Genomic DNA, 26,984 nt, shown 5'->3' with positions numbered 1-26,984 from the left:
ATATTAAAAGGTTTTATTCAAATCTCCCTATTTAATAAAAGAAACCTAACAACCACATGTCATTTCTACATCCCATTTTCTTTCAAAGTCATTTTACCATTTTACCCTTAAAATGCTTTAATTTCCAGTAAATTGCCTTTCTTCCTAAACCATCGCATAAAATAAAGTGTAAGTTTCAAAATTGAAGGTAATAAATCAGGCTTGCGATTCTAATTATCCTAGGGTTTTATTCTCTATAACATTATGGGACGGTATTTGTGTCTTCCATTCTCTCGCCTAAGTCTTTGCATCAACCATCTGTATCTTTGATTATTTGTGTCTTCGTCTACCCCTTTTCCCAATGATATTCGATCACATATATACATGCACCACAATCTAGATTATTTGTGGAATTTTTCCTAGATGAACAGATACCGCTCGGACAGCTGGATAAATAATTTGAATATTCGACCTGTGTTCTCTCTCTCTCTCTCTCTCTCTCTCTCTCCCTCTCTCTCTCTGTCTCTTTTCTATGACGCGGAACATATCATCATTGGATTTGAATTTGTAAATGAGAAAGACTTATGCCAGATTTGAGTCTGTGCTCATAAAAACAAGGTTAGTATATCATCTTATATTATTGCGTTTTTAAATTTTTGTTTCAGTTGTGTTCAGGATTAAAGTTTTTTCTTACGTTTCTGATATATACAAATTAAAGAAATTACCTACATACCATAATTTAGCTTTCTCTAGGGATTATAACAAGGGAAATTGGTTGATTTTTTCAATTAATTATTCTACTTGTCTATAAATGTTGTTAGTTTGTTCATCATGTATAAATTCTTGGGTGTATTCACACATTATATTGTGGTTTCATCAGGTTGAAGGAAGGGTTTGTTTCTCCAGAGAGGACACATTGAAATTTCTGAAGCATAAGAGGCTTCGATGGATGAAAGATTGTATTGTGAATGATGCATTATTTGTGTCTAACCTAATAACCAAATTTGGAGGATATTCATTAAGATGTCTACATCTTGTCGTAATAGATTATTCAACAATCTGTACTCCTATCAGTAGCCTTACTTGATCAAAACAGGAGGGCATTGAGTAATATCACCAAGAATATCATCAAAGTTCCACCAACATATCCTTATGAATGTATGATGCTAATGGTTTAACCCAAATATTTCGTTTACATTATTCACTGTGCATTAACTTGGAGGTTTTTCCAGTGCAATTGGAAGTTGCTTGACCCAATCGTATACAAGTGGTGAGTACCCTTCTTCATTTTATTTTTTTGGTTTTCATGTTTTAAGAATTGATAGGTTTTGAATAAAAATGGTACCCCCTGTCTGATTCCAAAATCAAAATTGTTGTTTGTACATTGTAACTCAGTTTATTAGATTGTGGTTTGCAAAAGAGTTCATTAATAGAAACATACTTTAAAAAAATGAGTTTTTCGAATTCGTTTTAGAGGATTTGGAAAATTTTCATTTTTTACAGTTAGAGCTCATTAGTAGGTCATTAATATGATAATTTTCTGGGAAAACTTTTGTTTTTAGTATTGAACTTTTCACAAAAAAAAGTTCATTAACAACACTGTACTTTTAAAAAGTTATTATTTTGGATTATTTTTAGATAATATTGAAACGTTTCATTTTTCCTACATTGAAGCTCATTTGTATGATAGTGTTCTGAAACAAATTTCATTAATAGCATTGAACTTTGTAAAAAAGTTCAATAATAGCATCATACTTTGAAAAAATGACTTTTTTTTATTTTCTTTTAGATGATCTGGAATGTCACATGTTTACACAATGGATTGCTTATTTTTCTTTTATTTCCATGGCAAGTTCATTGACTTTTAGGGGTTTTCGTCTCTGCATTGAAAGGATATTAATTTGAAATTATATTAATTGTTTTTTCGAGGTTACTTTCAAATTTCTAAAATGTGAAACATCTTAATGTTTACTCCCTGGAATTTAATATTTGTTTAATGGATATATCTAAAAAATTTGAAACTATTGAAACCAAGAAAAGCATCATGTATATGTTTAACATATTTTGGTTTTTCTTTATTTTACATGTAGATGAAATATGAGTCAAAGAGTCCACAGAGGGATAAATAAGTAAAAACATGTTTGTTAAAACTCTCCATTTGGCATAGAGTTATTTGGCGAAGCTATATGTTTTGCCCATAGTCAAAAATCAAAAAGACTTTATGTCCTAAAATTGACAAATTTCTTTTATGAGAAAATTTTCCTCTATAAAGCAAGCAAAATTTCTTTTATTTTTCATTTAAATTTTATGAATTTCAATGATAATTTAATTTAATTTTTAAAAATTTTTATCCGTAGTTTCTACGGGTTGTAACCTAGTTAGTAAATATTACACGTTTAAACCTCATACACATGTCAAATCAACTATTAATCTCATTTATTACTTTTTTAAAATTGAAAAAAAAAAACTCGAAAATGCCATTTGGAACTAAAATCTTCAAAATGGAGTATTCAAAAATTCTTTGTACATAACACCCCACTAATGCAAACGATGGGCGAAGGGATTACTATCTAGGGGCGAAGCCAGGATCTTAGGATAAGGGGGTCTACATCATAATAATTTATTAAAATAATTTTTATATCAAAATATCATAAGAGTTCGTAAAATTCAAAAAACAATCAATAACAAAAAAATATCGTCTAGATAGAAACTAAATCGATTTTCAGTAGTATCACTAACTGAATGCAATTATAGGTCATACAAAAAGAATTTATGATTCTTTTTTAGTTTATGATGTACGTTATTATTATAATAAACCAAACCATCAAGCATAAATTAATAATTACAAGTTATAGAAAATAAAATATATAATAAAAAATGTATCATATAGAATTAAAATCTTCTTGATATAATAGTTTTGTCAAAACAAATTCTTAACTAAAATATTATACAGGAATAAAATAGCTATTGACAATAAAAAAGTATTTATACACAATGAGGATATTATCAAAATAGTAAGTGACAATTTGATGTAAATAGGGTATATAATCATTCGACAATTATAATAAAAGAAATAAGGTGGAGGCAGAGGGATTTAAGGTCACGTGGGCTTTACTTTTGGTCAAAATTCACATACCCTCATTGTATTTATATATAACAATTGAAAGGGGCTCACTGAACCAGGTTAAAAGGTTATCGATTCTTTTATTTTAATTTTTAATATTATATACATGAACTTTGCAAGAGATTAGGGGGCATAGCATCCGGTAACCCCCTACTGTCTCTGCCAATTATCGGTGGCATGCAGGTGACATCCATATTTTAAAATATATAAACAAAAACTTTTTAAGGGAAAAAAAACAATATTTTTTAGAACAACGAGTTAGTATATATCTAAATTGAACCTACAATCATTTGTTAGATAAGTGGCCCTAATTTTTGAAAAAGAAAACATGATATGTCGATCACTTGTGGAGGTATCAAGAAGACAAAAGGTTGAGGCTGCCGACAAATAAGGGTAAAGATAATGACGGATGTCGTAGGTTTGGGGTTCATGATCATACATTACAAGTCCTAAAAATAATATATCATACCATAAATTCATAAATATAAAGTTGTTTTGATTTATTTTTCTTTAGGCCCCTAAAAAATTTACCTTCGACTTTAAATTAGATTGTGATGTTTTTCTTTTCTAATTGCTAATAAAATTAATAGATAATATGACTATTGAATTATTTTAAAAAATAGTTTGGAACTAAGGAGTGTGGGGAAGTAGGGGTCGCTAAGACCCTCTCTAGCATTGTTAGCACAAGGCAAACAACCAAACACCACCTCCTACCATGTGCTGAGGCAAGTGTTAAAAAAAATCACCTACTTGTTAGCGAGCTGAGGGAAGTGTTAAAAAAAATCACCTACTTGTTAGCGAGAAGAGAAAGAGGAAAAAACAAAAAAGGAAAAAACTGCTCTTGGTCTTTTCCTTGGTATTTGGTTTTTTTTTTTTTTTTCTAAAAATAAATGGCTTTTGTTGGTTCTTTCCCCATTTGTTTTTTTTTTCTTTTTTCTTTTTTTTACAATTGTATATGTTTTTTAAGAAAAACTTACCTGTCAAGTAAAATATATGATATGGCATGTTTTAGCAACCTAATGGTTTATAAAAGATATCAATTGTAAAATTAGATTAATAAACGAACTGTAATTGATGGTAGCATTATTGAAAGAGAAAGAAAGGGCCTCCTGCAACGCCTTATCCACCCGACATAAACATTAAAGCGATTGGGGCCACAGTTCACTTTTATGTACTTTGGCCTCACACACCACATTACCACTCCAACTAGATTAGGATCGTACGGATCCGTCATCAAATTCGATTTTCCCTCTCATATATATATATATATATATATATATATATATATATATATATATATATATATATATATATATATATATATATATATATATATATAGAGGTGAGTTTAATTGAGAAAACAAAAAAAGTTGAGAATGGGGGAATCATTCTCAGCCACTCATTTAATCTAAGCATAAAAGACACGGTGACAAACTTGTAAATATCGTAATAACCTTCAATCTCAAATACGTAATTATAGAGAATTCGATAACTACTCGTTCATCATCAAAATTTTTCCTCTAACTTTCAATAATCATCCAGATTTCTTCAACTAAACCAGAATTTCTTCGTTGTTCATGAAATTGAAATCGGAGTTCTGGACTCGCAATCACAGTCGACATTGAGGGACTTAGAATCGGTACTCACAGGTTCTCAATCGGATTTTCGGAAATCAAAATCAAATTGAAAAATCGATCAGAGATAGGATGTTGCATCTGAAGTCGAAATCGGAAGTATATGATGATTTGGATTTGATAACTTGATGTTTTTAATATTTTTAAAACAGTTAACTTGTTTGCACTCCAACTGTTTGATGAAATGCATAAACTAAATCACCACGTTACATATGAATATGTTTTCTCATCTGAATCAGTATATGATTATTAAAAACACAAAACAAATATGCAAGTCTGTATGTTATTCATATGTGAATAACATATAAAAATTATATATATTTGTCAAAATACCTTCAATATTCATAAGTGAATATACCTTGTAATATTCATATGTGAATATACTTTGTAATATTCATAAGTGAATATATCATCTAATATTCACAAGTGAATATACTCTGTAATATTCACATGTGATATACCGTGTAATACTATGTAATATTCACATATGAAATATCATTTAATACTCAAAAGTGAATATACCATCTAATATTCACAAGTGAATATACTATGTTAATATTCACAAGTGAATTCATCGTTCAATATTAAAATATGAATATAATATGTTTATTATATGCTATATTCATATATGAATGATACTTAAATTGTAAAAAAAAAAATAAAAAAAAATCATACTTTTTATTTATAAGTGAATAACGAATGTATAGTAATAAAACCTGATTCATTGTTATTCATTTATGAAAAACGATAGCTGAAAATATAAAATATATATATATATATATATATATATATATATATATATATATATATATATATATATATATATATATATATATATATATATATTATCTTAAAACTATATCAATATCGATGTCTACTTGTAGAGAATAAAAAATCATGAATTTTGGTATATTTAAAATCATTTTTTGATAAAAATAGCTTACAAAAATTTAAAAAAAAAAAAAAAAAAAACTATGTTTTTGTATATATTAAGGTAATGATTAGCATAGTTTAAGGAAATATGTTATGTTGGAAAAACATGTGCATTCGTTTCTCATTTCCGCATGTACGTTGGAGCCTTTTGCGGCAAAAATAAATGATTGGCTGAGAATGATTCCCCCATTCTCAACCTTTTTTTTCTCAATTGAACTCTCCCCTATATATATATATATATATATATATATATATATATATATATATATATATATATATATATATATATATATATATATATAAAAGATAGTTCAAATAAAAACAGTAAATAGAATAAGAACGTAAAAACACTAATTTTATATTATTATTCTGCAATAAATTTTATATCCACAACTTTATGTTATTATTCAGCAAGGAATAAATGAATTGTCACAGATTAAAACTTAATTTAGAATTCACTACAAAAATACACATACATAAGTTTATAATAGAATAATAGCATTGTAATAAATATATGACTAATCAAAGGTGAATATCAATATTAAAATTACTTCAACACTATATATATATATATATATATATATATATATATATATATATATATATATATATATATATATAATTATTACAGAATAATAACATAAATATAGTGTTTTTACGTTCTCATATTATTTACTGTTTTTATTTGAACTTACTTTTATATATATATATATATATATATATATATATATATATATATATATATATATATATATATATTAGATATTTTATTTAATGTTTCATTTTTTATGTTATTCTACAGTTAATAGAAATGTCTAAAAAATTACATATTAGATCAAATTTTCAGATTTTTTTAAAAATGATATTTTTTCAGTTTTTTTTTAAATGCATATGTTTAAATTTCTTAAAGAAACACATGAATTTTTGAAAAAAAAAAAGTTTCAGTTTTTTGCAGATTTTAAAAAAAAATAACATTTTTCAGTTTTTTTTAAATATTATTTTTCAGTTTTTATTTTTAAGTATAGATTTTTTAGTTTTTTTTTTAGAAAACATAAATTTTAAAAAAAAAGACTGCATTTTTTAAAAACATTTAAAAATCAATAAACAAATTAGAATATTTAAAAATACTATATTTTTTTGTCACACTCCAAAACCGAGAACGACAGAATACGTTCTTAGGTGGAGGACGTCTTGTACAGTATCATAACAATTACATAATAGTAAAAACAAGCGACAACAACCATTGCATTAATATAGTAATTGTAAATGCAAACGTGTTCTGTACAGTTAATAGATACCAAAAGTATAACAAAAATAAAAGATGGGTCTTGTATATGCTCCATCTTCTCAAAAATTGCACCAGTACCTGTCTATCTTTGACCTGAGGATACAAGTTATTTTGAAAACGAGTATCAGCATAAAGCTGGTGAGTTCATAAGAATTTAGTGTTATTGTTTGTAAAAACTATTTACAATCATGTAATATAAAAGCTGTAAATACTATTTGAGAATAGTAGAAATCCCTAGAAAATCCTATATTTTCCATAATTGAACATTTGTAGGTTAAATCCTTTGAGTGTGTAAAAGTATTTCCATTTGAACTTTCAGTTATAAAAATAAGGTAATAAATTTCGTTCAAGTAACGTAGATGAGGAAAAGTATTGCTGGTTGGCTGTAGTAGTGTTGCAAACTTCAATATGTATATTTATTTACTTCGGGAAGTTAGCTTAGACTTTAAGTCTTAGTGTGTTAATTTGGATATGGATGTGATCTCCCATGTAACCAAACTGAGTGATTATAGAGGGTCCGATGACCGAGGTCATATGCAGTGTAATGATGTAGTGCCACCCCTGGGCCTAGTCGGCTCGGACTGTAGTTAACAGTCAGGATGTAATAGCGTCCGTCCTGTATAAATTTATACATTTAGTGTTGCTTTCCTTCCGGGAAGCTCTGGTTACATGGTATTTACGTTGTAGAATGCCGTATAGAGGGATAGTGTGTTATATTCTGGATTAGTGTATTCTCTTGTATTATAGTATAGTAACGTTTAGTATAATATAGAGAGTGTTCTCTTTAACGTGCCTTAACTAGTATTAGTAGTAATTATAGTGGGTATCATAGTGATAGAGGTAATGAGCAGTAGTGTTAACTATACCCATTATAGTTAAATAGAGTGTGGAGTTGCATGCCTTTGATTTACATAGATATTGAAATAAGATGAATACTTTCATACCTAACACAAATATATATGATATATAACTAAGAAATCAACGACAGTCGGATGGATAACAATATACCCTAAGACCACAATCAAATAAGAACAGGAAATAAGGTGATCTATCGGTCCTAAGTCCTTCAAGTCTTACTTATATAAATATATTGATGTAGATATAGTTTTAAAAAAAAGTAGTTTAAACACAGTTTAAAAATGGTTTAACAACAATTTAATCTAGAAAATGCTTTTGATAAATATTTAACACAGTTTTATTGACAAATAGCTAAAGGTATAGAAAATGATTTTTGGTTGTAAGTTATAAATCACATATGATTTGAAACTAAAACTTGTTGCATTTACTTGTATCCCCCCGCCCCCCTAAAACAATGTAAAAACATTTGAAAAGGTTAATTAAGGGGTATGAACTCACCTGTAGCGAGTAGATCGGGTGGAAGAATGAGCGTTTGGTGTCAAGTAAAGACTTGTACACACTCTATGACCCTAGTAACATATGAAGACATATGTTTACAAGTAATTAGTGATTAAGACACTAATTAAACACATATAGACATCCTAATGCTAAGAAAAACTCTATGGTCAAGTGTGATTAGGCTATTGGGTTGCAAGGAAGGAGTTTTAGGCCTCACTATGGTGTTTACTCCTCACATACTCACCATAGGTGAGTTTACGGCTGAAGGACCACTTCCCCCATGATTTTACGACCATAAAATCATGGGAGGAGTGTATTTGTGTGTTTTCAAGTCTCTTGTGTCTCTAGGAAGGGTTCCAAGGTAAATTACAAGGCTTGAGGGGCATTTAAGGTTCAAAAGGGACACTCCCATGGAGTTTGCGGTCCTAAGACCACTCCTTGGGAGTTTACGGTCGTGAACCCCATGGTTTACGGCCGTAAACGCATGGACACACCTTATACTTTGATTTTGATGTCATTACTTCACTCCTACATGTTTCTAGGTGAAGGTATAATGCTAATTAGGGGGTTTAGGGCTTGATTTGCATAGTTTGATGGAGTTTACGGCCTAAGAATGTTCTTGGGCCATAAACCCTCTTTCAAGCCTCCAAACTTGGTGTTTAATGTCTAAAATACTTCAAGGTTAAGTTCTAGGCTAATCTCTAAGCCTAAGGAACGGATTTGGGGCATTTTTGGCACATTTTTAGAGGTTTACGGCCTAAGAGTGTTCTTGGGATGTAAACTCCTTACTCTTGGCCTTCTTGGATGAGTTTCAAGCTATAATGACATGTAATGAGTTGTAGAACAATCTAGGGTAAGAGTACTTACAGTTTGGAAGCGGATACTTGCAGATTTTGGAAGAATCGGGCCTTGAAGAGAGAGAGTAGAGAGAGAGAAAGAGTGACTAGAGTGGTAAAAAGTCTAACTTGGTGACCACGCAACCCTTATATAGGGTTTGAGTTTGTAGCCAGGTGGAATTCTACCCGATACCAATGTTAAATGGGGCTTATGGTCATACCCGATTAAATGGTCATATTTTAATTTGTTTGTAACTAAAACTTTTTAAAAGAATATTGAGGGTGTTTCCCGCATTCCTAATTTATTCCGATCCTTATGAAGTCATAATAAAAGTTCAAATTTTTATTTGTCTTATCCCAATGTTAACGGAAAAGTTTAATAAGAACGAGTTCTATTAACGGAAAACAGGTTACAATGACGGAATAATTTCAGGTTGTCACATCATCCCCCCATTAGAGGGAATTTCGTCCTGAAATTAGAATTCAAACAATCATGTTATTATGTGATAACTAAGCGATAAGATGGGGATACTTAAGCTTCATTTGATCCTCGCGGTCCCAAGTGAATTCCGGCCCTCGCTTGGCGTTCCATCGACCCTTGAAAAGTGGGATGCGGCTTAGTTTCGTTCGTTTGATATCCCGATCCATAATTTCCACAGGTTCTTCCACAAAGTTGAAGCTTTCGTTGATCTCGATCTCGTCTAGTGGGATTACTAGGGTTTCGTCAGATAGGCACTTTTTCAAGTTCGAGACGTGGAAGGTAGAGTGTATGTTACAGAGCTCGCGGGGTAGGTTAACTTTGTAAGCTACGGGGCCGATTCTGGCGAGAATCTCGAAAGGCCCTATGTATCTTGGATTCAGCTTTCCATGCTTCCCAAAGCGTATCGTACCCTTCCAGGGAGAGACTTTCAAAAGGACTCGGTCTCCCACATGGAATTCTAAGGGTTTTCTCCGTTTGTCTGCGTATCTTTTCTATCGATCTCTAGCGGCTTTTAGTCATTCACGTATCTGTACGATTTTCTTGGTCGTTTCTCGAATTATTTCCAAACCCATGAGAGAGCTGTCAGGAACACGTCCTTAAGCTAATTGAGTGTCACCCACCTCAACCCAACACAGAGGGGATCTGCACTTCCGGCCGTAGAGGGCTTCGAATGGTGCTTCCTTGATGCTCGTGTGATAACTGTTGTTGTAGGAAAACTCGACAAAGGGTAAGTGGGTATCCCACGCCTTACCAAAGTCAATCACGCAGGCTCGTAGCATATCTTCTAGGGTCTGGATCGTCTTCTCACTTTGTCCGTCAGTTTGCGGATGGTAGGCCGTACTCATGTCTAGCCTCATCCCTAATGCCTTTTGCAGTGATTGCCAGAATCTTGAAGTAAACCTAATATCTCTATCGGAGATGATAGATATAGGGACACCATGCAGTCGTACGATCTCCTTAATGTATGTCCTTGTGAGTTTCTCCATCTTGTCTGTTTCTTTGATGGGCAGGAAGTGTGCGGATTTGGTCAATCTGTCGAAGATTGACCCATATGGTATCAAGTCCACCCGTTGTCTTAGGTAGCTTAGTTATGAAATCCATAGTGATTCGCTCCCACTTCCACTCTGGTATCTCTGGTTGCTGTAGAAGACCTGATGGCTTCTGGTATTCGACCTTGACCTTGGTGCAAGTAAGGCATTTAGTCATGAAGGTAGCGATCTTTGCCTTCATGTTAGGCCACCAGTATAACTTTTTAAGATCTAGATACATTTTATCTGATCCTGGGTGAACGGAGTATCGAGTGTTGTGGGCTTCCTTCATGACCAAGTCTCTAAAGCCACTGTAATGCGGTGTCCAGATTCGGTCCATGAGATATAAAGCTCCGTCACCCTTGACTTCCAAGTTCTTATCCATTCCTTGTAGGGTTTCTCCCGCCACATTTTCAGGCTTCAACGCTTCAAGCTGAACTTCCTTGATCTGTGCAGAGAGATGCGAATGGATAGTCATTGTTAACGACTTGACTCTTCGACCAGAATGTTCCTTCCGGCTTAGGGTGTCCGCTACCACATTGGCTTTACCCGGGTGATAAAGAATTTCACATTCGTAATCATTGAGTAGCTCGACCCACCGTCGTTGTCTCATATTGAGCTCCTTCTGGTTGAATATGTGTTGTAGGCTTTTGTGGTCGGTGTAAATCGTGCTCTTCGTAACGTATAGGTAATATCTCCAGATATTTAGGGCGAACACAACCGCTCCTAATGAGGTTGTGTGTGGTGTACTTGACCTCGTGTGTCTTCAGCTATCTTGAGGCATACGCGATGACCTTACCTCGTTGCATCAGAACACAACCAAGACCCTGATTTGATGCATCGCAATATATCACAAAGTCTTCTGTCCCTTCGGGGAGGGAAAGTATCGGTGCGGTGCATAGGGCTCGATCCAAGGTTTGAAATGCCTTCTCCTGTTTCTCTCCCTAATCAAACATCACGCCCTTCTGAGTCAATGCGGTGAGGGGTTTCGCAATCCGGGAAAAGTTCTAAATGAATCTGCGGTAGTAGCCAACGAGGCCTAGAAATTGACGAATTTCTGTAGGCGTCTTCGGTGCTGACCAGTTCTCAATAGCTTTGATTTTGGATGGATCCACATGGATTCCCTCTTCGCTAACCACGTGTCCTAAGAATTCGACTCTTCGGATCCAGAATTCGCACTTCGAGAACTTCACATATAGCTTCTTTGACCGTAGGGTTTCTAGGACTTGTCGTAGGTGATCGTTATGCTCCTCCTCACTTTGACAGTAGATGAGTATGTCATCAATGTAGACGATGATGAAGTGATCCAAGTAAGGATGGCACACCCTATTCATTAAGTCCATGAATACGAAGGGCGCGTTGGTCAGTCCGAAGGACATTACTACGAACTCGTAGTGTCTGTAACGAGTTCGGAAGGCTGTTTTTGGAACATCCTCCTCAAGCACTTGTAATTGGTGATATTCGGACCTAAGATCAATCTTGGAAAAGTAACTCGCCCCTTGCAGTTGGTCGAATAGGTCGTCTATACGGGGAAGAGGGTAGCGATTCTTGACCATCAACTTGTTGAGCTCTTTGTAGTCGATGCACATACGGAATGATCCATCCTTTTTCTTTACGAAGAAGATCGGTGCTCCCTAGGGTGAGAAGCTTGGTCTTATGAAGCCCTTGTTGAGCAGCTCATTAAGTTGACCAGATAGTTCTTGCATCTCAGCAGGCGCTAGACGATAGGGCGATTTAGCTACAGGGGTAGTCCCTTGGATTAGGTCGATTGGGAATGAATGATTATCTAGTGTGAGAGTGCAACCTATGTAGATTTCATTAGAGCTCCCTGTCTTTCCGTTAGCAATTTCTACGACGAATGTTTCTTTTAGTGGTTGTGGGGATTGCTTAAGTAAGTGTTTAAAGTTTTGGTTTATGAAGCTTCTTTCTGCTCCACTATCGAATAAGACACAAGCATAAGAGTTGTTGAGAAGGAACGTACCCATGACTACTGTAGGGTCCGCTACTGCTTCATTGTGGCCAATAGCGAGTAGTCTTCCTGTTCCTCCCGTATTCCCGGCCTTCGGACAGTTTTTCTTGAAATGGCCAACTTCACCGCAGCCATAGCAGGCCTGGCTCACTCCCGAGCTGGGGACTTGGGTGATAGGTTTGGGTTGGGATCTGCAAAACCGGACAGTATGGCCCTTCCGGTCGCAGTTGGTGCAGTGTAATTCATGGCAGGGGCCGTTGTGATGAAAGGGGCACATGGGACACTTAGGTAAGTTTCCAGCATAGGATTTGGCTGGTACGGCGGTAGTAGGAGTGGTGGCAGCATGGACGGCCACAATTTGTTGGTTCTTGGGGGAGGATTGAGTTTTCTTGCCCTTCTTCTGATCCCAATGCTTCCTCTTGTTGTCAGTCGATTTGGGTGGTGCAGCAGTAATCGCCGTGGTTGTTAATGGGGTGGAGGGAGTTTCATGATCAATTAACCTCTGGGCCAATTCCTTGGTACTATCAAAGGTCATAGGATGTGATGCTAACACGTTTCCTCGATACGGGGGCACTAAACCCCAGATGTATCATTCTATCTTCTTGCTTTCAGAAGGGATCATGTTAGAACACAAAGCTACTAGGTCACAAAACCTGGCAGTATAAGCTATTATGTCAGTTCCCTTCATCTTGAGATTCCAAAGTTCTTCTTCTAGTTTTTGAACTTCGCCCCTAGGGCAGTACTGATTCATCATCAGGTCCTTTAGTGTGTCCCAACCCATGGCGTTCGTTGTTACCAAAGAGAGTGATTTGACATGGCCCTTCCACCATGTCAATGCCCTTTCAGTGAAAGTGGCAGCAGCGAACTTTATTTTGCTTTCTTCGGGGCATGAGCACATTTCGAAGACAACTTCAGTCCTTTCAATCCATTGGGACAAAGCAAGGATTCCTCCGGTCCCATTGAAAAATGTCGGTTTGCAGTTCATAAAGTCTTTATAAGTACACCCCTGTGTACGTGAGGGAATTTCACCGTGTCTGGAGTTAATGCCCATTCCAGCTCCACTAGCATCACCGGAGTTCATTTGAGCCATAGCGGCTGTTACAGCTACAGTTACAGCTGTTTGGAATATCACAGGATCGATCTGTGGAGGAGGAGGTGGTGGAGGTGGAGTTTGAGTTGCAGGTCTGCCTTTGTTCGGGCGCTTGCGGGGAGGCATCTTTTACTGAAAGTTCATAGGGATAATGACAGTAGTGAGAATCAATTGCATGTATGATGAGAGCATTTCATAGACTAAACCATAGTACAACTATCAGATAGAGTCATAGTAACAGAGTAGATAACTGCCAATATTACTGATATTAATGATGTAATATGAGTTCGGGAAAAGTGACCTAACAGTAGGTCTTACGTCAAACCATAAGGAAAATGTTGGCAGCCTAGAGGCCTAATTAGAGTACTTTTAAAGTTAGGAATGTTTACAAACAAGTGCTCTACCGAGCATAGGAAGAGAAAGGCTATTCCTTAAACAAAAGGGAAAGATAAGTAGATATATTCTATTGACGACGGGTACTCATTGGGCGAACCCTAAGATCAGCCAGTTGGCGAACAACTTCCTGAAGGTGTCTCTCCTGAACCCTCTGATGTGCTCGGAGTTCCCTAACTTCGGCTCAGGATGCAGCTAGTTGTTGCTGCAGAGCCTCATTGGTCCTCCTAGTCCTATCCATGGCTTCTTCCAGTTGGCGGATGCGGGCAGTGTTAAGGTTGGAGCTGGCATCAATTTCCACGACTCTGCCGATGGCTGCTTGACCTTGTTTGGTGTTCCTGTCAATCCTACGGACCATGATGGGCAAGACCCGGTCCACTGATCCTCCTTCGCTTATGTTGTAGAAGCTTCGGTCTCCGTTGAAAGGTACAGGCTGACCCTGCTCATCGCTCCACCGGTTCAAGGTTATTGCCCACATGGGGGTGGGACCTTGAAATGTCGAATGACGATTTGGGTTTGGAGCTACTGGAGGCAGGTTGATGACTTTTGGTTCGGAGTCGAAGCTATCCGAAGAGCCTTCAGCACGGTGATCATCCAAAGGGATCGGGTGATCATCTTCTGGTTCCTCATCGAGCCATCCTCGATTGCCTTGGTTCGGATAATACGGATCGCCGGGATGGTGGAAGCCAGCCATGCTATCTACACGAGAATGGGGAAAGAAAGGTTAATAGATGTACTAATCTAAGATACTTATAAGATGATCGTTATCAGTCGACCCAATACTTGCATAGTGCATACCAATTACATGTAACCGAAGCAAGATAGCCCTTCGAATAGGCGACCCTAACTCCAGATCACATCAAACAAGAAAAGGAAATGAAGCAAAGGTCACAGATTCTAAGTCTATAGCGCCGTAGTCACATGTAACCGTGATGTATTCACTTAGTAATTATTACCCTACTAGTAACGACCCGTTTTGTTATCACATATGCAGTTAGTAGAATACAGAATACTCATATAGTATTCTTGTTCCAACGTTCTTGTGGTAGTGTTGGTAAGTTTTTAGACTTGTTGCAACACCACAATCACTCTTAGGCACATGCTAGTCACTCCTAGAAAAATGTAGTTGATCAGGCTACATCCACCCAGATGTTACTATATGTCTCTAAGCATAATTGTGTTGTTCAACAATCTTAATACTTTTGTTCTATTCTAGTATGATACTGACCCTTTGTATTGGCGAATGTATATATATACGTAATTAAATATTTTAGTAAAAAGCATATATTCTTGATCAGAGTGTTTTAGTCCCAAAGTTTTTATAGTTCATATATCTTTTATGGGTTGATATACTTGATTCACTATAAACAATGCTCTGATACCAATCTGTCACACCCCAAAACCGAGAATGACAGAATACGTTATGGGGTGGGGGACGTCAGGTACAGTATAATAACAATTGCATAATAGTAAAAACAAGTGACAACAACCATTGCATTAATATAGTAATTGTAAATACAAACGTGTTCTGTATAGTTAATAGACACCAAAAGTATAACAAAAATAAAAGATGGGTCTTGTATATGCTCCATCTTCTCAAAAGCTGCACCAGTACCTGTCTATCTTTGACCTGAGGATACAAGTATTTTTGAAAACGAGTATCAGCATAAAGCTGGTGAGTTCATAAGAATTTAGTGTCATTGTTTGTAAAAAGTGTTTACAATCATGTAATATAAAAGTTGTAAATAATGTTTGAGAATAGTAGAAATCCCTAGAAAATCCTATACTTTCCAGAATTGAACATTTGTAGGTTAAATCCTTTGAGTGTGTAAAAGTATTTCCATTTGAACTTTCAGTTATAAAAATAAGGTAATAAATTTCGTTCAAGTAACGTAGATGAGGAAAAGTATTGCTGGTTGGCTGTAGTAGTGTTGCAAACTTCAATATGTATATTTATTTACTTCGGGAAGTTAGCTTAGACTTTAAGTCTTAGTTTGTTAATTTGGATATGGATGTGATCCCCATGTAACCAAACTGAGTGATTATAGAGGGTCCGGTGACCTTCCTGGTCATATGCAGTGTAGTGATGTAGTGCCACCCCTGGGCCTAGTCGGCTCGGACCGTAGTTAATAGTCGGGATGTAATAGCGTCCGTCCTGTATAGATCTATACTTGTAGTGTTGCTTTCCTTCCGGGAAGCTCTGGTTACATGGTATTTATGCTGTAGAGTGTCGTATAGAGGGATAGTGTTATATTCTGGATTAGTGTATTCTATTGTATTATAGTATAGTAACTTTTAGTATAATATAGAGAGTGTTCTCTTTAACGTGCATTAACTAGTATTAGTAGTAATTATAGTGGGTATCATAGTGATAGAGGTAACGAGTAGTAGTGTTAACTATACCCATTATAGTTAAATAGAGTGTGGAGTTGCATGCCTTTGATTTACATAGGTATTGAAATAAGATGAATACTTGCATACCTAACACAAATATATATGATATATAACTAAGAAATCAACGACAGTCGGATGGATAACAATATACCCTAAGACCACAATCAAACAAGAACAGGAAATAAGGTGAGCTATCGGTCCTAAGTCCTTCAAGTCTTACTTATATAAATATATTGATGTAGATATAGTTTAAAAGAAAAGTAGTTTAAACACAGTTTGAAAATGGTTTAACAACAATTTACTCTAGAAAATGTGTTTGATAAATATTTAACACAATTTTATTGAAAAATAGCTAAAAGTATACAAAATCCTTTTTGGTTGTAAGTTATAAATCGCATATGATTTGAAACTAAAACTTGTTGCATTTACTTGTATCGCCCCCCCCCCCCCTCTAAAACAATGTAAAAACATTTGAAAAGGTTAATTAAGGGGTATGAACTCACCTGTAGCGAGTAGATCGGGTGGAAGTGTCGGATGAGCGTTTGGTGTCAAGTAAAGACTTGTACACACTCTATGACCCTAGTAACATATAAAGACATATGTTTACAAGTAATTAGTGATTAAGACACTAATTAAACACATATAGACATCCTAATGCTAAGAAAAACTCTATAGTCAAGTGCTATTAGGCTATTGGGTTGCAAGGAAGGAGTTTTAGGCCTCACTATGGAGTTTACTCCTCACATACTCACCTTGGGTGAGTTTACGGCTGAAGGACCACTTCCCTCATGAGTTTACCGCCGTAAACTCATGGGAGGAGTGTATTTGTGTGTTTTCAAGTCTCTTGTGTCTCTAGGAAGGGTTCCAAGGTAAATTACAAGGCTTGAGGGGTGTTTAAGGTTCAAAAGGGACACTCCCATGGAGTTTGCGGTCCTAGGACCACTCCTTGGGAGTTTACGGTCGTGAACCCCATGGGTTACGGCCGTAAACTCATGGACACACCTTACACTTCGATTTTGAGGTCATTAGTTCACTCCTACATGTTTCTAGGTGAAGGTATAAGGCTAATTAGGGGGTTTAGGGCTTGATTTGCATAGTTTGAGGGAGTTTACGGCCTAAGAATGTTCTTGGGCCGTAAACTCTCTTTCAAGCCTCCAAACTTGGTGTTTAATGTCTAAAATACTTCAAGGTTAAGTTCTATGCTAGTCTCTAAGCCTAAGGAAGGGATTTGGGGCATTTTTGGCACATTTTTAGGGGTTTACGGCCAAATAGTGTTCTTGGGCCGTAAAATCCTTACTCTTGGCCTTCTTGTATGATTTTCAAGCTATAATGACATGTAATGAGTTGTAGAACAATCTAGGGTAAGAGTACTTACAGTTTGGAAGCGGAAACTTGCAAATTTTGGAAGAATCGGGCCTTGAAGAGAGAGAGAGAGAGAGAGAGAGAGAGAGAGAGAGAGAGTGACTAGAGTGTTAAAAAGTCTAACTTGGTAACCACTCAACCTTTATATAGGGTTTGAGTTTGTATCCAGTTGGAATTCTACCCGATACCGACGTTAAACGGGGCTTATGGTCGTACCCGATTAAATGGTCGTATTTTAATTTGTTTGTAACTAAAACTTTTTAAAAGAATATTTAGGGTGTTTCGTGCATTACTAGTTTATTCCGATCCTTGTGAGTTCGTAATAAAAGTTCAAATTTTTATTTGTCTAATCCCGAAGTTAACGGAAAAGTTTAATAAGAACGAGTTCTATTAACGGAAAACGCGTTACGATGACGGAATAATTTTAGGTTGTCAAATTTTTAACCAAAAAAAATCAAAATTTTTTGTACATTTATGCATATTTTTACAAATGCATATATGCATTTTTCATATACTATAATATTTGTAAGAAAATAATAAGAAACTCATTTTATTTACTAATCTAGAAACAAAATACAATAAATATTTTATTCGATACAATATAAAATATAAAAAACAAAAAAATGCTACAAAATTTCAAATCATTTTTCATGTCTTCATGTCAACATTCTCATATTTTCTTCATTTTACCATTTTCCACCTCTTCAATATTCATCATAATTTCTTCCAAATCTACAAGAAAATTAAAAAGAATTTGATTGATGCAAAAACACTAACAAAAATACATATGTGATTTACTTGTGAATCACATGTAATTCATATGTGAATCACATGTAATTCATATGTAATTTCATGTAAATCACATGTAATTCATATGTGATTTACATGTGATTCACATGTAAATCACATGTGATTCACATGTAAATCACATGTGATTCACGTGTAAATCACATGTAATTCACATATGAATTACATATGTGAATCACATGTAATTCATATGTGATTTACATGTGAATCACATGTAATTCATATGTAATTTCATGTAATTCAGATGTGATTTACATGTGAATCGCATGTAATTCATATGTGATTTATATGTGTGTCACATGTGATTCTGTGACAACCCGATATTTCGAGACAATGAAATGTAACACCAGTAAAATATAGATAAAAATTGAACTTTCCTAGAATCTTATTTGGGTTAAATAAAGTAGTAGGAATCGTGTCAAGGTTTTCATACATATAAAGAACCCTAAAATTCGAGTTATAACGAAGAAGTTATGGCCAACCGAAGATTCTCGTTAAAACCGGCAATACTGATAAACGTAAAACGTGAAGTTTCAATACAATAGTTTTTGGCCTTAGGTATCTAAATGAAAGTTTTAGATATCATTAAACCGTAAGCGTACACAAAAAGAACGTCCAAATCTGACTTCGTATGAGGAAGTTGTGATTTTTCTAAGCTACACATATAACAGTAGACAGATAAAAACTCGAAATAGAGATCGAGAGAGTTTTAGCCGACACAATCTAAATGAGAATCGAAGGGCTCAACAATACTAGTGCAATGGTAAAAATTCTGATGAAAACGGACGTCGGATGAAGAAGTTATGGAACTTTAACGGACTTTTCCTATCCTGACGTATTAAAAATATAATATTAAAAATAAATTCAAAACAAGACGACGGAGTCTAAACGAAAGTTGTAGATCGTAGTCTCACCTTCACGTGGATATAAAGAACATCGAAAACGGAGTTCGTATGAGAAAGATATGAATTTTTGAAGTTTGCTAATTAATTAAAATATAAATTTAATTAAAATCCGATATTATCCGAAGGAGGAGTCATCGGACCAATCCAGGTTACGCCCCGCGTACCCTTGTACGCCTAGTGTTCTTGGATGCAGGCTCCGGTCCGTCCACGTCGCTCCGATGTTTCGACCGAGGATGCGCTCATGCATGACGCATGAGTACGCACCGCGTACTCTCGTACGCCTCGCGTAACAAGGTCCTCCAGCCCCTATATAAAGGGTGCGAGGGTGCCGGCCATATTTGCTAATTTCCTTCCTTTCTCGCGCCGAAGCTCTGCGTTTCAACCCTCGGAGTCATCCCAAAGGACCGGTTTTCATATCCAAATTGGGAAGAAAGTTTTACATTCCCGAGACTCCCGAGATTTCCCGAGAATCTCAAGAGATCCGCTTTCTCGAGTAGAAGTTCTGCTCGGTTTTCGTCACGCTTTCTTCAATCAATCAAGTGAGTTCATACCCCTACAATCCGCACTTTTAAATGTTTTATAAATGCTTTTATATGCTTTTAAGGGGGGGAATACAAGTAAAACACACGATTATTATCGAGTGTTATATAAAGTTTCATTATACACTTTTTATAAATGGAAATCATATGTGATTTATAACTATTATAGGGAAACTTTTGTATGCAAAATATATCACGATAACATCATATTCTTGGAAATGAAAAATGTGGTTATATATGTATATATGTTTATATTGGTACTATTTAACTTATAACTTTTTCATAACAAGTGAGCATTTCACTAGGGATTACTATACAAACGAGACACACTTTTAGAAAACTATAATAGATATAGTTTTACATGAACATCACGAACTTTTACATACTAGAAATACTATTTCAAGGAGATACATTCTTAATACAAGAACAAACAAACATTTTCATAGGTACTTCAAATAGTTTTCACAAATGTTTTTACATGTTGAAACACTTTTTAGAAACTGTCTTACAAACTGTAGGTTCCTTTTGAATCTATATAGTTGTGCTTTCAAACAAAGGTTTTCTCACACTTAAATTGTTTTGTCAAACGGTCTTTCGAACCGATTTATAAACTGACATCACGTCATAAATTATTATTTATTAAACTATTCAAAGGTTTTACAAAACTTCTTTTATGCTTTTATATTATAAATTGCATGTCTCTATATGTATAGTTATATAAGAAATGTTTAAAAGACTTAGGAAGGCTATTGTGACAACTGCCAAATTTCGGTCAAGTCAAAGTCAACTAAAGTCAACAAGTCAAACCGTTTGACTCAATTTGCCCTTGGGTACTAGAATTTACATTATGAAATTTCTACACAACTCTCTATTCTAATGAGAGATCATAAATCAAAAGTGCGAACATCTAGATCTCCTTAACCAAAAACTGTGGTACGTGGCTAGCCAAACCGATAAAACAATGTTGCATACTCATCGGGAGTGTGTAAGATCCTTAAACAAGGCTTAACAGTGTTTACGGACCTTGCATTGCGAAGCCGGACACTCACAAATGCCACACTCGAAACCTCTCTCAATCGTTTTCACTCTATGTCTCTCTATTTGAAATCTCTCTAGGTATGTGAAACCTCTCCCAAAACTCTCTTTGTATGAGAAATCTCTCTAAGTATGTGAAATCTCTCCCAAATCTCTATAAGTATGTGAAATCTCTCCCAAATCTCTCTAGTTATGTGAAACCTCTCCCAAAACTCTCTTTGTATGAGAAATCTCTCTAAGTATGTGAAATCTCTCCCAAATCTTTCCAAGTATGTGAAATCTCTCCCAAATCTCTCCAAGTATGTGAATTCTCTCTCAAATATCTCTCTGTATGAGAAATCTCTCCAAGAATGTCAAATCTCTCCCAAATCTCTCTAAGTATGTGAAATCTCTCTCAAATATCTCTTTGTATGAGACATCTCTCCAAGAATGCCAAATCTCTCCCAAATCTCTCCAAGTACGTGAAATCTCTCCCAAATCTCTCTCCAAAGTTTCCCATAACTTTTTAGAATCATTCGGGTCATTCCGACCCTTAACCGGGTCAAAAACGGCTTAAAACGGGGTAAAAACGAGAAAAATGGACATTAGAAACCGAAACCTCTCGAGAAGAGAGAGAAGCTTCTTAGGACCCGAAGGTCCTCTTAGGGACCGAGAGCAAGAGGGCCGAACCCGAGAGCAGGGAACCGAACCCGAGAGCAAGGAACCGAACCCGAGAGCAAGGAACCGAGCCCGAGCCAGGAGGAACTGAACCTCGCTTAAAAGGAAGAACCGAACCCGAAGACATTGTTCACTACTGTTCATTCGGTTCATTTCGGGTCTGACATTCGCCTCTTATATCCGGACTGAACTCTCGCCTTCGCCTTCGCCTCTCGCTTCCTTGCCTCTTCTCGCCTCCTCGCCCCTTCGTTTCCCTCTGTTCGTTTCCGGCTACAATCCTCAGCATGGACCGAGTCTCGGCCTAGGGACCGAACCTCGGCCTAGGACCGAGAGGTCTCGCTGGGAACTCAATTTCTCCCGGTTTTCGCGTAGTTTTGCGTTTAAGGCCCGTTTTTAATTATTTTAACGCGGGATTTTCACCCAAAATCATATTTTAACATAATAAACCCTAAATATTCACAATTTAATCATATTTTCATAAAAATCTTTATTTAAATAATAAAAGCAAGTGAGTAAAGTACAAAGAGGTGGAGTGTTGACTTTGCTTTACCTTATGACACAAGCAACCACTCCCACACTCACTCTATGACCAGCCACACCTCCCCACCTTACCTAGGTCACATCAATGTCCTTTCCACTCAATTATCACTCTTTCCCACGTTTTTGAGAGCTGAATATTCATCCTCTCTCCTCACTTCTCTCATTTCACAAGAAGATCAAATTCTTTCCTCTCTCACTTTCTCTCTCTATAAATTCGAGATTCAAGGGCTGATCTTGAGTTTTCCCTCCACATTTGGTAAGCATAATCCATTCTCTTTATGATTATCTCACTTATTTCCACTCAAATCATGGATATCTTACACAAATTCCATTATAATTGTGTTAGAGCTTCGAATCTTCAAGTGATTCTTCAAGTGTTCTTGGGTTGAACACTTCTCTTCTTCAACACTTATCTACTGAAATCACTCAAGGTGAGTTCATACCCCTACATTTTCATGTTTTCTCAAGTTTTCAGGGGGGGGGGGATACAAGTTAAAACACCAAGAACATAACTAAAATTTTCTAACAGCCTTCATCAGAAAAGTTCAACTCCATTCACGGACTGTTTTGGGCATCTTAAACACTTTTGTTTTCAAAACTGTACAAGGTGCAAATAGTTCAAGTTTTTATCTTTAAAATGACTACTTGCACATCTCCATACGATTTTTATACAATTTATGGTGATTTTTACAAAACTGCCTATCATTTCAAACAACAATCCGGACCAGTCTGTGATTATGGACTTTTTCACCCAAGTTGGAGGTCATTAAAAATCGTGATAAAAATTATGAGTAAACTAGACACATTTTGTGAACTTTCAGAATTTACGGATCTAGTTTTCGACTTCGTATGATTTTTCCAAAACAGGGCAGAATGGCTAAAGTTAGCCACCAGCATGTAAATATCATAACACTTTGTATTATGTTGAGCAAAGTGTATAATCATAAGTTCTAATTATTGAATGTGTTTCTTTGTTAGTTTATCATCATGAACTGAAACTAATTCATTCGTAATAAATATTATGCATTCATTTTAGAACAAGTATAATAAACTATAAAAGTATAATTTAATAAATTCATAACACTAATGCATTTCCATAAAAGAGTTCATACATATTACATACATTTTAGATAAACTATAATAGGTATAGTTTATGATACATCACTCAACACACTCGTACAGAAAGGGTACATTCATACAGAAAAGATTTATATTCACACACATTTCACGTAAACTTGTTAACCTATATTGTGAGATTCTCTCTCTCTCTATCTCTCTCTCTCTCTCTCTCTCTCTCTCTCCCCGTACGTCCGAGTGCGGGATATAATTCCTGGTAGTTATAATCAGAATCTCCTTGAGGGAGAACGTGATACTTGTATATAGATCTATATTGGGTTTGACACCCCACACCTTGCTGCTAGCTACAGTGGGACCTACAGGTCTACGGGTGACAAATGTCATTTCAGTTTTCGCGACGCCTGAGAATGTCGTGGCAGGTTCACATAGTCATAGTATGATTATAGCGACTCACATAGGGATATAACAATCCATAAGTTTGCGGGATTTTATTTTTAAAACCTAAATGAGTTTTATGTCGATTTAAAATCACTTTTTATCTCAATGAGTACAGATATTACTGTACACATTTGGTTTTGGTAGTTACGACTACACATCATTTGAAACCAAATTTATACCTTTAAGTATGGTCAATACTTGTTATTGCTCGGTCCTCTAATTTAGGACTACATATATATAAAGTATTAACAAACATGAGAACATACAAAAATTTCATTTAATTCAAACGCGTCCATGTCCATTTAAGTACATAACATTTTCTATTAATAAGAAAGGTTACTTATACATTTTGGTCATCAGTCATAAGACTACATTACACAGATTTTAAGGAAAATATCGGATTTTATGGATACATATTCTAACGCTTTTACAAGGAAACAATTTACTTTTCTAACGAAATCTCTTATGAACTCACCAACCTTTGTGTTGACACTTTTCAAAACTACTTGTATTCTCAGGAATTCAGTGAAAACAGGAAATCAACAACGTTTTGAGGATGGGACGATAAATCGTCAAACAGTTCATTTTGTGTCATAATGTAATTGATGTGAATCATGTAAACATGTGCTTTGATGTAACGTTTTCAATTATATTTGTGTTGGTTGTTTTTACTTTGAGCACTATTATACTCATTGTTGTGATACTCTACATGAAGTCCTCCACCCCCGGACGTTTCTGCCATCCTTGGTTTGGGGGTGTGACAACTATCCACCCTGCTTCCTTTTCCTCGATTTGGATGTGGTCTGGTGGGATATCGGGTACTCGTCCGAAGGTTGTTTAAATATTAGTTATATATATTATGTGTACATATATAGTCATAAATGTTCCATCAGTTATTTCAGTTCCGACACTCTTGAGTAGCAAGGGTGTACAAACTTACCTAGACACTCATCAATTACATTCTAGTAAACTATTATAGGAATAGTTTAGGGTATACAAGACGTTATACCTATTACAAGAAATTACACCAGAGTCAGTTCATTCATGAGTCTAGCCTACATGCTATATGAAGGGATACTCTTATAGAGATTCCGCTTACATGAATACGTTTACAGAGATTCCTCTTACATGAATACGTTTACAGAGATTCCACTTACATGAATACGCTTACATAGATTCCACTTACATGAATACGCTTACATAGATACGATTACATGAATAATCTTACAGAGATTTCGCTTACATGAATACGTTTACAGAGATTCCACTTACATGAATACGTTTACATAGATACGTTTACCTGAATACGTTTACATAGATACGCTTAGATGAGTACATTTACGTAGATAAAATGTGATGAGTTACTATTGCATATTATATGTGTAGATACTGTTATATAGTTCTCCTTCTTATCTTTACCTTGTGATACAATCATATCATCGACGAGATAGATTGGACTTTATATCCTAGTACCAAAGGATACTTTGTGGGACTAACCGTTCCTAGAACCACTGTTAGCTACAGAGGTAAATGAACATCTACGGATGTTTTCGGTTGATACCATTACAGGTATACTTAAGGGACTAACTATTCCTAAACCCAGCTGTTAGCAACAGAGGTAAATGCACATCTACGGATGTCTATGGTTGAACTATTTACGACGAGTTTCCACGTCGTGTGTATCTTAGTACCCAAGGATACAACATAAGTTATTATATTATTATTATTTTTAGTTTTATAATAATAGTTAAATAGGGAAAAACCATCACATTTTCAAGTAATGCATATTTTCAAAACAGCCAGGTCTTGGTTAAAGACTACTTACAAAACATTTGGGTCTTGGTAGAAGACTACTTTTTATACTAGTAGGAAATATGAGATTTTCTAGGGTTTTCATACTTATACTAAACGTTTCATCAAGCATTCACCAGTCTTTCATAACAACTTTTCAAAGCAATAAAATTGAAATACTTATGAACTCACCAGCTTAAATGCTGATCTACCCTTTCAAAACAACTTGTATTCTCAGGTCACCGGCAGACAGGTACGATGACCAGGTTTTAGAGAAGACGGAGCAGTCAAGACTCGTCTTTCATTTTGATTAGTTATCATGTTGTCTTGTACTATGAAAGAACACACTTGTAATCAAAATTATACTATTAATGCAATGGATGATGTTGTTGCTTATTTACTACTTTACATTTGTTGTGATACATTACATGACGTCCTCCGCCCCAGAACGTTTCCGCCGTTCTCGGTTTTGGGTGTGACAGATTCACATGTGAATCACATGTAATTCATATGTGAATTACATATGAATCACATGTAATTCATATGTGATTTTGTAACGATCATTTTCCGAGGTATTAATTTATTTAAATTCTTAAGTTCTATTTTGGGCTATACTAGAATTGTGTATGAGAGTCTGTGACAACCGTCAAATTTCGATCAAGTCAAAGTCAACTAAAGTCAGCAAGTCAAACTGTTTGACTCAATTTGCCCATGAGTACTAAAATTCACACTATGAAACTTCTACATAACTTCTATTCTAATGAGAAATCATAAAGCAAAAAGTGCGAACATCTAGATCTCCTTAACCTAAAACGGTAGTACGTGGCGAGCCAAACCGATAAAACAATGTTGCATACTCATCGGGAGTGTGTAAGATCCTTAAACAAGGCTTAACAGAGTTTACAAACCATGCATTGCGATGCCGGACACTCACAACTATCCCACATGGAACCTCTCTCAACCGTTTTCACTCTATCTCTCTCTATGTCAAACCTCTCCCAAATCTCTCCAAGTATGCGAAATCTCTCTCAAATATCTCTCTGTATTAGAAATCTCTCCAAGAATGTCAAATCTCTCCCAAATCCCTCTAAGTATGTGAAATCTCTCTCAAATATCTCTTTGTATGAGAAATCTCTCCAAGAATGTCAAATCTCTCCCAAATCTCTCCAAGTGTGAGAAATCTCTCCCAAATCTCTCTCAAAAGTTTCCCGTAACTTTTTGGAATCATTCGGGTCATTCCGACCCTTAACCGGGTCAAAAACGGCTCAAAACGGGGCGAAAACGAGAAAAATAGGCTTTAGGAACCGAAACCAAGAAGAGAGGCTTCT

The 26,984-nt window shown here is 35.4% G+C and overlaps 1 long non-coding RNA gene across 4 annotated transcripts; it reads left to right on the top strand.

The window, feature by feature from the left end:
- Positions 1-195: 195 nt before the first annotated feature.
- LOC145008598 (uncharacterized) lies at positions 196-26,052 on the top strand. Of its 4 annotated transcripts, none has more exons than XR_013663560.1 (3): positions 196-597; positions 860-1,249; positions 25,895-26,052. It is a non-coding gene; the product is annotated as an uncharacterized LOC145008598 (long non-coding RNA). The 4 variants fall into 4 exon arrangements; XR_013663559.1 differs by lacking the exon at positions 25,895-26,052 and adding an exon at positions 24,384-24,536; XR_013663561.1 differs by lacking the exon at positions 25,895-26,052 and adding an exon at positions 4,646-4,903.
- Positions 26,053-26,984: the final 932 nt, after the last annotated feature.

This window comes from Lactuca saligna, chromosome 8 (genome assembly GCF_052625555.1).
Source record: "Lactuca saligna cultivar CGN05327 chromosome 8, ASM5262555v1, whole genome shotgun sequence".
Classification (NCBI taxonomy): Eukaryota; Viridiplantae; Streptophyta; class Magnoliopsida; order Asterales; family Asteraceae; genus Lactuca; species Lactuca saligna.
This window is presented reverse-complemented; position numbering and strand designations above follow the sequence as displayed.